Genomic DNA, 13669 nt, shown 5'->3' with positions numbered 1-13669 from the left:
ATGAGACACTTATTTACATATTGTGTTGAACCAGCAGAGCTAAGGTGGGCTGCGTAGCCTCAGTCTGCGCTGTCACACATTTCGTGATTCTGAGTGAAATCGGAGTTGGACCAACAGAACGTAGGAAATTTGACAACGGGTATATTCTGCCCACCAGGATACTCCATCACAGCAATGAAGGTGTCTTTACATCATTCTCGAAGGTACATGACACAATGCAGATTCAAAACCGAGTATTCCTTTGAATCACTGAGTAGTTTGTTTACAGTTATTCAGTTGAGGTGAGCGGAGTTGCGCATTGGGAGCCACTCCAGTTGATAGGTCGAAGCCGTTTTCTCCTGTGTGACAGTCCCACCAGCACTCCAATTTGCTGTGCTTCCAGTCAGTAGATGCAGATTACTATCCCATACTGATACACGGGCCACGATGACCCAGCTGTGGTGACAAGCTTGTGAAGGGCTGAGTGCTCTTCTCCTGTTCTCTGTCTGGCTGCTATGATCCGAATCATCAAACCTCTCTTCTCCGAGATAGGAATAAACTGGTGAAGGTGAAACACATCAGTTGCGGTGTGCTCCATGCGCAGGAGGCCCTGCAGTAATTCCCCACGCTGTTTCACACAGCAGCATCCTCTCGGTGAATTTCGCTTGGCAAAAAAATCGATTGAACCAAATCCGTGTCCGCCACTGGATTTTACTGACACCGTTTATAAAATTCAGGCTCACCGTTAATGTGGAGAGAGGCCGTCAGACTGTAGTTTCCGCTCCTTCTGTTGAATAAAGATAATTTTAACTGTGTCCAGTGAGAGGAAAGGATTTGCTGTTGGTGGGAAACATTTCTATCTGAACTCGCTATCACTCTACTGATAGATTGAAACATAAAGCTGGGAGTCTCTGGATTATGTTGTAAAAATATCGGTATTATGTTAATTCACACCTCGCTGTAACCAACTAAACGAAGCGGCTGCCCAGAGGGAGACGGCTGTGTTTAAATGCGGTGATGAACTGGGGGAGCTGAGCATTGACCCAAACAATGGGCACACCACCTCCCTGACACAGTGTTCACAAATCAAACAGACAGCAAAGCTTCACGTGTGATCGAAAATTTCCGCAAAGAAGATTTGGCTCAACAGATATCCGGAGTGAAGTACTCCTTTCTTGATTTGAAATGGAGGAAGTTGACGTCAGTGAGCCTGACGTGATTCGAACACGCAACCTTCTGATCTGGAGTCAGACGCGCTACCGTTGCGCCACAAACTCACGGATTACCGGCGACCTCTCTTCATGCTTAAGGGAAGTGATCGCACTGCAATGATTTTACGTTATGAGAAACAACGGAGATCAACAGTTCATGTGTGTTTTGTCTCTGCCCCCTCTCCTTCTGTCTCTCGAAGTAATTTCCAACTCTACCTCAATACAAAAGGTTAAAGAACTGTGGATGCTGTATATCTGAAACAAAAAACAGGAGTTGCCGGAGACCCTTCCACAGAACTGATGGTGATTGGGAAAACGTTGGTTTATATGCAGAAGATATTGTGGGAGGAAGGCGGATGCAGTAAATGATAGATCAGGACAGAGCCCAAAGCGAGGGAAGAACTGTGGACAGGAAAGGGAGTTGATAACGATCTGCGTGGGAAGGTGAATGGAGACTGTTCGTGGCTAAGAATAGGTAGTGTGTAATGACAGACTATGTGATAACAAGGCTTGGTGTGTGTGGAAGGGACGAGGATACTATGGATTTCAGGCCCGAGAATTATTGAATTCGATATTGGGATCAGAGGGATGTATGCTCCCCAAGTGTAATATTCGGTGCTCTTCGTTCTGCTGGTGCTGAGCTTCGCTGGAACACTACAGCAAACCTGAGACAGAGATGTTGGCCAGGGAACAGGGTGAGGTGTGGAATTGGCAGGCAACTGGAAGCTCAGGGTCTTTTTTGCAGGTAGAACGTAGATGTTCTGTGCAGCAGTCGCCCAGCTTATGCTGCGTTTTCCCCAATGTAGATGAGACCACATTATGAGCAACAACTGCAGTCGACTGGGGGGTTGTGGGAAGTGCAGGTAAAGTGCTGCTTCATCTGGAAGGTAAGTTTGGACCCTTGGATAGAGAGGAGGGAGCAGGTAAATGGGCTGGTGTCACACATTCGGCAGTTGCAGGGGAAAGTGCCGTTGGACTATTGGGGTGGGAATGGGGTTAGGCTTGGTGGGAATGAAGGAAGAGTGGACCCAAGGTATAACTACTGCCCATTTACCTATCTGCCAAATAGAGGAATTTGTTAAGTGTGTACAAGGACATTTTCAAATTCACAATGTGGATGTACATACTGGCGAGGGTGCAAAACCTAAGGGCCAGCAACCATAATTCTATTAACTTTAGAACAGTGATTGAAAATAATATATCAGATCTAAAAGTTGAAGTTCTAAATTGGAGGAAGACTCAGGTATTAGGCAAGATCTTTCAAAAGCTGATTGGGGGCAGATGTTCGCAGGTTAAAGGACTGCTGGAAAATGGGAAGCCTTCAAATATAAGATAACAAGAGTCCAGACACAGTATATTCCTGATTCGGAGGTGCCGGTATTGGACTGGGGAGTACAAAGTTAAAAAATCACACCACACCAGGTTATAGTCCAACAGGTTTACTTGGAAGCACACTAGCTTTCGGAGCGACGCTCCTTCATCAGGTGACTGTCTGACATAGAGTATATTCCTGTTCGGGTGAAAGGAAAGGCTGGTCGGTTGGGGAATGCTGGATGACTGGAGAAAATGAGATTTTGGTTAAGATAAAGAAGGATGTATATATCAGGTATCGGCAGAGAGATCGAGTGAATCCTTAGAGTATAAAGGCAGTACGAGCATACTTAAGAGGGAAATCATGAGGGCAAAAAAGGGGACATGAGATAGCTTTGGCAAATGGAGTCATGGATAACCCAAAGGGTTTTTATAAATACATTAAGGACAAAAGGATAACAAGGGAGAGAATAGGGCCCCTCAAAGATCTGCAAGGCGGCCTTTGTGTGGAGCTGCAGGAGATGGGGGGCGGGGGGGGGGGGCGAGATACTGAACGGATATTGTGCATCAGTGTTTACGATGGAGAAGGGCATGGAAGATATAGAATGTGAGAAAGTAGATGGTGACATGTTGAAAAAATGCCCATATTACAGATGAGAAATTGCTGGATTTCTTGATATGCATAAAAGTGGATAAATCCCAAGGACCTGATCAGGAGTACCCTAGAACTCTGTGGGAAACTGGGGAAGTGATTGCTGGGCCTCTTACTGAGATATTTGTATCATCAATAGTCACAGGTGAGGTGCCGGAAGGCTAGAGAGTGGCTAATGTGGTGCCACTATTTAAGAAAGGTGGTAAGGAAAAGCCAGGGAACTATAGACCAGTGAACCTGACATCCGTGATGGGCAAGGTTTTGGAGAGAATCCTAAGAGACAGGATTTACATGTATTTGGAAAGGCAAGAATTGATGAAGGATAGTCAGCATGGCTTTATGCCTGGGAAATCATGTCTTATGAACATGATTGGGTTTTTTGAAGAAGTAACAAAGTGGATTGATGAGGGCAGAGCGATGGACGTGATCTATATGGATTTCAGGAAGGCGATCATCAAGGTTCCTCATGGGAGACTGGTGAGCAAGGTTTAATCTCACGGCATGCAGGGACAACTAGCCATTTGGCTACAGAACTGGCTAGAAGGCGGAGGGTTGCTTTTCAGACTGAAGGCCTGTGACCAATGGTGTGTCACAAGGATTGATGCTGGGTCCGCTACTTTTTGTCATTTATATAAATGATTTGTATGTAAATGGAGGAGGTATAGTTAGCAAGTTTGTAGATGACACCAAAATTGGAGGTGTAGTGGACAGTAAAGAAGGTTACCTCAGATCACAACGGGACATTGATCAGATGGGCCAATGGGCTGAGGAATGGCAGTTGGAGGTTAATGTAGATAAATATGAGGTGCTGCATTTTGGAAAATCAAATCAGAGCATGACTTTTACACTTAATGGTAAGTTCCTTGGAAGTGTTGCTGAACAAAGAGACCTTGGAGTTCAGGTTGATAGTTCCTTAAAAGTAGAGACGCAGGCAGATTGGATAGTAAAGAAGGCGTTTGGTGTGCTTTCCTTTGTTGGTCAGAGCATCGAGGATAGATGTTGGGAGCTCATGTTGCCACTGTACAGAACATTGGTCAGGCCACGTTTGGAATATTGCATGTAATTTTGGTCTGCTTCCTATCGGAAAGATGTTGTGAAACTAGAAAAGGTGCAGAAAAGATTTACAGGGATGTTGCCAGGGTTGGAGGTTGGAGGGTAGGAAGGTTTTTTGGGGATTTGGGCCAAGTGCTGGCAAATGGGACTAGATCAGGTTAGGATATCTGGGCTGCATGGATGAGCTGGACCGAAGGGTCTGTTTCCGTGTTGTACATCTGTGTCACTCTGTGAGACTCCATGGGATTCTCTGCCCAAGAGAGCAGTTGAGACAGCTTCATGAAGTTTATTGAAGACGCAGTTGGATCGGTTTTTGCATGGTAGGGGAATTAAGGGTAGTCGGGATAATCCAGGTTGGTGGAGCTGTGATCTTAATGAATGACGGAGCAGGCTAGACCAAATGGTCTACTCCTGCTTCTGTTACTTTAAATCTGTAACACTGCATTTCCCGCGGCCGGAGATTTCCCACGGCACAAAGGAGGTTTTCTATAGTATATTTAAACCCCTTGCTTTGCTTGAACTCAAACTGCATAGACTTGGAGGAGAGTGGGATTTGCAAAGTGCCCTCCCCTCCACACGTGCCTTAACTGCAGGACAGCTGTCCGGCCCGCCCTCCATTGTTGACGTCACAATGCGGATGCAGCCCTGTCAGTTTCAGAGTGAAACTCCCTCCCTCTGGGCAACATCTGGGAGTAAAGCAATGTCTCCCCCTTTCCATATACCATCCTCCAGCAGCGACGGGGAAGGGGAGGTAGGTGTGGGTGAAACACTGTTCACTTGTAGCAACTGGAGTGAATCCAGGGAGGGAGCAGACACTCCAAAGGTGCTCAAATACTTTCTATCTCTCTTAAAGCTATTTTCCTTGTGTATTCCCTCAGTTTGGCACGTATACAGTTTGCACCCTAGAAAAGGATTGCTCCTTTCCTCATGTTCACAACGAAAAGGTGAGATTCTCAAGGAACTGAGCAGCATTTAAGGGATTGGCACATTGCTCAAAAAATGGAGGACGCCCTGGGCCTATTGCTCGTTGGTCTAGGGGTATGATTCGCGCTTCGGCCCTTCTGGTGCGTGGGCATGCGAGAGATCCCGGGTTCAAATCCCAGACGAGCCATTGTTTCTTACACTGCCTTGTGCGCAAACGGCCAGTCAATACTCTCAAAAAGCAGTTTATGAACGCGGCAAGGGCAGCACTTATTCAAAGAGAATGCGTGCTTGACTTCACACAGAGGGTGGTGGGCGTTTGGAACGCGTTGCCAGCAGACGGAGCAGAGGCAGGCACGGTAGATTCATTTAAAATGCGTCTGGGTAAATGCATGAGTGGGTGGGGAGTAGAGGGATTGACCGACAGATTTAGACAATACATTTGGATCGGCTCAAGCTTGAAGGGCCTGTTCTTGGGCTGTAAACTTTCTTTGTTCTATGTGGTGTATATCTGATATTGTTGACTGTTGTAAAAGTTTCTTTGTAATTATTATTCACCTTCTCATGTAGTAATGGAGTTACGTCCTTTTTTTGTCATAATTTTTTATTTAATAGGTCAGCAGGAAGTCATTCAGCAATTTTACTGCCTTCCTTTTCTCAAGCAGCCTTAACATTTCATTTTCATATCCTTGATTCAGCTCCATTTCCAGCATCTTTGTAGGCAGTTTGTTCCATGTTATTGTCACTGAAATGAAGTTTTCCTCCATGCACAGCTAAGCCGATCTGGCTGCATGAGGGTTTTCAGGTTTCTGTGGCCTGGATAATATGTGATTAGCAGACATCTCGCAATCTACAGGAATTGCCACCTATGTTATGTTCATTAACTGTACTGACAGTGATCACTTGTTTTGTGATTTTTCTTTGCAAGAAGACGTGCAGAAAGAAATCTGAAAACAAATAATACATCAACTTCTGACAGAGCCACTTGATTCATTGGGACTTGAATATCAGCAGCCATTTCAATCAAGAAGGCATGTTTGCTTTTGTTTGTTTGAGAGATTTTGGACAGTCCTGTGGCAGGAAGAATACTGAGACATCGAGTGAGGGAGATTCAGTGCGCTGACTGTGAAAAGTGCTTCAAACCATTTACTCAACTTGGAGGAATCAAAGTCTCACGCCTCAAGGTGAGAAAGACTATGTACCCGTTCTGTTTGTAATTTCAATCCCAGAGCAACACAAGGAAAGCTCCCTCCAAAGGGGAAACGTTGGAAATGTGGGGTCTGTGGGAATGGATTCCCTTTCCCATCCTTGCTGGAAACCCACAGACGCATTCACAGCGGGTGAGGCCATTCACCTGCTCAGTGTGTCGGAAGGGCTTCAGTCGGACCTGCCATCTGCAGACGCATGAGTGAGTCTACAAGGGAGAGAAGCCATTCACGTGCCCCATGTGCGGGAGGGGTTTCACTCAGTCAGCTGCACTGCTGACCCACCAGCGGGTCCACCTGGAGAGAGGCCGTTCACTGCTGTAAGTGCCGGAAGGGATTCACCTGCTCCTCCCACCTGCGGAGGCACCAGTGAGTTCACGCGCCATCACAGGGGGGTTGAAGGAGCGATGGCCGAGTGCCAAGTGCTTATGCACGAAACGTCGATTCTCCTGCTCCTTGGATGCTGCCGGACCTGCTGTGCTTTTCCAACACCACACTCTCGACTCTGATCGCCAGCATCTGCATTTTTCACTTTCTCCTCGAGGGCAAGGTTGGACTTGTCTTTTATTCACTCATTCACTCCTTACAGCCTGTCCTTTGTTGTGGCCTAACTGCACATACATCAATGCAAGTTTCAGAAAGATTTGTGTAGCTTTTTTTTGAAAAAAAAATAACATTCTTCCCGACTGTAACGAAGTTTCTGAATATTTGGTTTTAGTTATTCTCAATTTTAAAAATCAGCTATTTCTCACATGCCGTGTTTCCCAGATAAAGTCATCACCATCCATTCTCTCTCTTCCCTGAGAAAGACTTCATACAGCGATCAAAGAGGGCTGAGGCACGAGAAAGGACGATTGTGGGGGTGGGGGGGTGGGTGAAGGGGTCGCTGGTGGTGGCGGAGAAGGGAGGAAAATGGACAGGGGAACAGACTGGGGTTCAGAGGTTTGGGGGAGAGAATAGAGGGTGCAGTATGAGGAGAGAGAATAGGCAGGGGGCAGTGGATGGGGAGAAAATGGACAGGGGGCAGAATGTGAAGAAAGAGCACAAATGCCACCTTCTCCAGGACTCGTGTCAGTGTCCCACGAACTGGAATCCACTCCTCCCACATTTCTCAAAATACGCGTGGCTAAGGCAGTGGAACCATATCATCTCTACAGGCAATTCACACCGACCTTCCCAACAGCATCCCACTGAGACTCACTCGTTTCGGCTACAGCCCTGCAGTTCCCCATGGCTATTTCCTGACGAAGGGTTTTGCCCAAAACGTCGAGTCTACTGCTCCTCGGATGCTCCCTGACCTGCTGTGCTTTTCCAGCACCACACTCTCGACCCTAATCTCCAGCATCTGCAGTCCTCACTTTCGCCCAGTAAGGGGTGAATGTTCTATTCCTAGTCTTTTAGATCGTTTAAAATCTTTCCCCCACGCCCTAAACCTTTACCCTCTAGTTTTGGAATACCTCTTACCTAGGGAAAAGACAGAAACGTTGAGCAACCAGACAAAATGCAAAAGAAATAAAATCCTAATTTTCCAGCATTTGGACGCTTAATATTTGTCATGATCGGGAGGTGCCCGTGTTGGACTAAGGTGTACGAAGTTAAAAATCACACAACTCCAGGTTACAGTCCAATCGGCTTGTTTGGAAGCACTAGCTTTCGGAGCGCTGCTACTTCATCAGGTGGTTGTGGAATATAAGATCGTAAGATCATAAATTCTGTGTCTTACGATGTTATACTCTACAATCAGCTGATGAAGGAGCAGGGCTCCGAAAGCTAGTGCCTCCAAATAAGTCTGTTGGACTATCACCAGGTGCTTTGTGATTTTTAACTTTAAAATTTGTAACAAATTCCTGCACACTGACCATGCTCCATGGTGTCAGCAAGCACTGCGCATACTCTTGGGTGTCCACAGAAACGGCGAGCGATCTCCTTTCCATGGAGCAATGGAGAACCTTGGAGGACCGGAAGGAGTCTGGTCCTCCTGCCAATCAGAGCTGGTCATTGTGGAAATGCAGAGGTTGGACCATGAACTGTGAAGCTGCTGCTGTTCTCTTCTCTCTGCATAAGGTTAAACTTCACCCCAGACTGTAACTTCCTTCCTCTGTCTAACATTTGTGAGTACAACAGTGTTTCTCTCACCACTTTTTCATTCTGGGGTTCAAGAGTGAACCGAGGGAGGGGCCAGACTCTGGAAAAGTTGATCCAGGTCTGTGTGTCAACTTGCAAACACATGGAAAATGCAATATCACAATGTGAAGTTATAGCCTTTGTAGTGTGAAAAAATAGCAGAAAGGAGGTGCATTGTTTAAATGGTGATATGTTGAGATGTGGCGAAAGTGAGATGCTGGAGTTCAGAGTTGAATATTGTGGCGCTGGAAAACCACAGTCGGTCAGGCAGCAACTGAGGAGGAGGAGAGTCGACGTTTCGGGCACGAGCCCTTCATCAGGAATGATGTGTGGATAGACAAAGGGGCCTTACTGTCCTTCTACACCAGTCATTGCCAATTGTCAGAAAGTGCAGCAAGCAATGAGCAAAGCAAGTGGTATATCAGCAAGAGGAATTGAGTTCAGAAGTGGGGATGTCTTCCTGCAGTTAGGTCGGTTATTGAATGTATTCAAGACTGAGTTCATGTGACTTTGAAGAACAAAGAAGTTGTGGGAGAAGGCAAGAAAATGGTTTTAAGACCAGTACAGAACAGTTACAGAGTCATACAGCACAGAAACAGACCATTCAGTCCAACGAGTCCATTCTGGCGGCGTTCTGAAACTAAAGTGGTCCCATCTGCCACTAATTGGCCTATACCCCTCCGAACCTTTCTTATTCATGTACTTATCCAAATGTCTTTTAAACATTGTAACTGTACCTGCATCCAGCAACTCCTCTGGACATTGATTCCTCACACGAACTACTCTTTATCTTTTTCAAAAAAGGTGCCCCTCATTTCTTTTTAAAATATTTCTTTCTTCACCTTCAAAATTTGCTCCCTAATCTTGAAACACCCACACCAGAGAAAGAATACCTGCCGTTCACCTCATCTATACCTCTCATGATTTTATAATCCTCTCTACGGTCACCTCTCAACCTCTGATGCTCCAGTGAAAAAAGACCCAGCCTTTCCATCTAGATGCAGGTATATTTATATCCAGTTATGAACTGTTCAATACTGGTGCCAGCTGGAAAGACAAATGACGTATTCCTGCTTCCAATTCTCTCACTGTGTCCAGGACAGCAAGAGACCATATGACATTGGTGCAGAAATTAAGCCATTTAGCCCATCAGATCTGCTCCACCATTCAATCACGGCTTATACGTTTCTCGACCCCATTTTGAAATATGGATTTTGGAAAGGCAGATCAGGGCAGGATCTACACATTTAATGGGGAGTGTTGTTGAATAAACATACCTTGGATTGTTGGTTCATAGTGGAGTCGCAGGTAGGCAGGATAGCAAAGAAGGTTTTTGGTATATTTACTTTTATAGGTCAGTGCATTTCAATACAGATGTTGGGAGGTCATGTTGCGGCTGTACAGGACATTGATTAGGCCACTTTTGGAATACTGTGTTCGGTTCTGGTTTCTCTGCTACAGGAAAAGTGTTACGAACCTTTGCAAGGATTTGGAAAAGATTTACAAGGCTCTTGCAAGAGTTGGAGGGTTTGATCTATATGGAGAGGCTGAATAGGCCGGAGCTGTTTACTTTGGATCATTGGGGGCTGAGGGATGACTTTATAGAAGTTTATAAGGAGCATGGATAGGGTGAACAGCCAAAATCTTTCCCCCAGATTGGGGAGTCCAAAACTAGAGGGCATAGGTGTGATGTAAGAGGGGAAATATTTAAAAGGAACTTTACAGGCACCTTTCTCACACAGAGGGTGTTGTGTGTATGGAATGAGCTGCCAGAGGAAGTGGTGGAGGCTGGTTAATTAAAGCATGTTAAAAGGCATCTGGTAATAGGGAGAATTGAGAGGGATATGGGTTATGTGCTGACAAATGAGCACCATGTTAATTTGGGATATCTGTTCAGCACGGTCAATTTGGACTGAAGGAAAGCAGAAGTGTCATTGTGAAGACTGGACTTTCAAAGCAGCTTTCAAAGATGTTTTGTCCTTACTGGGAGCAGAAGCTACAATGAAATCTTTCATTTGTGAGACAGCAACTGAGTGAGTGAGGACATTCAGGATATTGGTGGAAAGTGGGAATTTGTTGCAATGTGGAGTTGAAGTGATTTAAGTAAAGTGTGCTGAGCAAGGAGCCTAATGAAGGCTTAGGTGAGTTTTTGTTTTAAACTGCTCATTCCTTTCAGCCTCCAACATTGTATTTCCAATGCTGTCCATCAGTGGGAGTGGTGAATCAGTAACTGGTATCGTTAGAAGCCTTATGATTTTCAGTACTGCAGGTATAGCATTGTCTCATCAGCTTTGTAAAGGCTACTGGCAGCAGCGGGAGGCGTGGGCTGGATTCACTGGAAATTATTAAGCAGTTTGATAACCTACGTACAAGAGGGCAGGGTGGGACTTGTCTTTCGATTTGCAGAAGGTGGGAAGTTCTGGTGCTGCGGTCCATGGCAAACACAACTGCGGTAAATCATAGAATCACTACAGCGTGGAAGCAGGCCATTCATCCCATCAAGTCCACACTGACCCATCCGACGAGCATGCCACGCAGACCCACCCTATCTAGTTGTTTCTGCTGGTGAGTGAGACTAGGTCACAAGATTAGGGGGAGTGGGTTTAAGACAGAGGAGAAGGAACTGCTTTTCCCGGAGAGTGGTGAACTATTGGAATTCTCTGCCCAAAGAAGCAGTAGAAGCAGCCATATTCAAGACATAGTTCGATGGGACTTTGTATGGTAGGTGAATTTAGGATAGTCAGGATAATGCAGGTATGAGGAGCTGAGACGATGGATAGATAAGCCATGATCTTAATGAATGGTGGAGTAGTTCGATGGACCAAATGACCTACTCTTGCTTCTGTTACTGTAAATGTATGAACATGCATTTTTCATGGCCAATCCGTATCAAGGCAGGTGAGCAATGTGGTGATGTGGAAATGAACATCAGAGAATGATAGAAAGGGACACGGAAAGTAAATGTCCCAGTCCAAAGATGTGCAGGCCAGGTCAAATGACCATGCTAAATTTTCCCTAGTGTTAGGTTCATTAATCAGAAAGAAATGGGTCTGGGTGGGTTACTCTTCAGGGTGTCGGTGTGGACTTGTTGGGCCGAAGGGCCTGTTTCCACACTGCAGGGAATCGAATCTAATCAATCAAAACTGGATTCTACAGAACACAAGAATTGAAACTGAAGACTGTATGGCTGAATGTGTGCTGCAATGTAACAAAACTGAATGAATTGACTGCACACATTGAAGAGAATAATTATGATCTGAGACTCCTTACATGGACGTGGCTTCAGGATGACAAGGATTGGATCTGAATATTGAGGGGGTACGTGGCATTCAAGTTGAATAGGAAGCGAGGTAAAGGTAGAGGGTTGGCACTGCTAATCAAAGCACTAATAACATGGTACTCTGGTGTCAGCTCGGATTTCAGGTCCTGATTTCTCTGTACTCTTCTCCCTGTTCCCACAGAGTAAGATGTTGTTTGTTCTCAGCTCAGCTGGCTTTCTGCTGAAACTTTGAGCCCCTTTTACACCTTCCAGAGCAATAAAACATTCAGTCGATCAAGGCCCAATCCACAATGTTCTCAGCCTGACAACCATCCAGACTGAGAGAGTCATCGGAGCAGGGAATAAAACAAGAAAAATGAAACAAAATGAGACATAAATGCACATTTGGCGCTTAAAGTGTGTTCATTAGATAGTAAATCAGAATTAGGGGTCTCCCAGGATTCTTATCATCCCCTACTTGAGGAATTCTCTCTCCCTAACAATATTTACATCAACAGAAATAAAGCATCTGTTATCAAATAGACATAGAGATATGCAGCACGGAAATAGACTTTTTGATGCAACACATCCATGCTGACAAGATGTCCTATATAAATCTAGTGTCCCATTTGCCAGCATTTGGCCCATATCCCTCCAAACCTTTCCTATTCACACACCCATCCAGATGCCTTTTAAATGTTGTAATTGTACCAGCCTCCACCACTTCCTCTAGCCTATTCACCCTATCCATGCCCCTCATGATTTTATAAATGTCCATAAGATCACCCCTCAGCCTCCGACACTCCAGGGAAGCAGCCCCATCCTATTCAGGCTCTCCTTTTCCCAAAAACTTTCCAACCATGGCGACATCCTTATCAATCTTTTCTGCACACTTTCAAGTTTCACAACATCGTTCCTATCCTACAGTAGGGAGACCAGAATCGAATGCAAGAATCGAAAAGTGGCCGAACCAATGTCCTGTACAGCTACAACATGACCTCCCAACGCCTGTACACAATGCATTCAATGGGCCAAATGGCCTCTTTCTGCACTGCAGCGATCTAATGATTTGATTTTGTATCAGAGTCAATTTCAGTCACTATCTCTGGTTTATGGTGTGTCAGGGTGGGATCACTGGTACCAGAATTGCATGCAATACTCCAAACGTGGCCTAACCAATGTCTTCTACAGTCGCAACATGACCTCCCAACTCCTGCACTCAGTGCACTGACCAATAAAGGCAAGCATATCAAACACCTTCTTCACTATGCTGTCTATGTGCGACTCCCCTTTCAAGGAACTATGAACTTACCATCGAGTCATACAGCATGATCATGGACCTTTGGTCCAACCAGTCCATGCCAACCATAATCCCAAACTAAATCAGTCTCTCCTGTCTGCTGTTGGCCTGTATCCCTCCAAACCTTTCCTATTCATGTACTAAAACAAATGTCTTTTTATTGTACCCGCATCCACCGCTTCCTGAGGAGGTTCATTCCACACATCAACCACCCTCTGTGTAAAATTAGTATTTGAATGGCAAGGATGAAGTTAAATTGAAATGGTTCATTAAAATCAACAGCTTCTACCAAACCCCTTACAGCAGGTATGGTATCAACTCCAACTCTGGAGTCTCTCAAATCGGTATTTCCATGGAATGGAGTGGGGAGTAAAGTGTTGGATTCACAGAGTGTTGGATTCTGAGAGTGTAAAGCTAAAATTAAACCCAATGCTTTGCTTGAACTCAAACCGCATTGACGTGGAGGAGATTGAAAGGAGTTTGCAAAGTGTCCTCCCCTCCCCATGTGCCTCAGCTGCAGGGCAGCGCAGTGGCAATGCGTCCCCACCCCATTGTGGACGTCTCAACGTGGAGGTAGCCCTGTCAATTTCAGAGTGAAACTCTCTCCCTCAGGGCAACATCTGGGAGCAAAGCAATGTCTCCCCCTTTCCATTC

At 45.5% G+C, this 13669-nt stretch overlaps 1 protein-coding gene and 1 non-coding gene across 2 annotated transcripts in view; one reads left to right on the top strand and one right to left on the bottom strand.

Annotated features, from left to right (window-relative positions):
• The window catches only part of LOC148144448 (uncharacterized), a 677410-nt gene that overhangs the window by 403084 nt on the left and 260657 nt on the right, over positions 1-13669 (top strand). The gene's annotated exons all lie outside the window — the stretch shown is intronic.
• On the bottom strand, positions 1185-1256 carry trnaw-cca (transfer RNA tryptophan (anticodon CCA)). The gene has a single exon. It is a non-coding gene; the product is annotated as a tRNA-Trp (tRNA).

The sequence above is a fragment of the Chiloscyllium plagiosum genome, unplaced genomic scaffold (genome assembly GCF_037043375.1).
Source record: "Chiloscyllium plagiosum isolate Xiang-an unplaced genomic scaffold, Cpla_swu_hap1 HiC_scaffold_27, whole genome shotgun sequence".
Taxonomy (NCBI): Eukaryota; Metazoa; Chordata; class Chondrichthyes; order Orectolobiformes; family Hemiscylliidae; genus Chiloscyllium; species Chiloscyllium plagiosum.
Note: the sequence above shows the minus strand (reverse complement) of the source record. Positions and strands in the feature narration are given on the sequence as shown.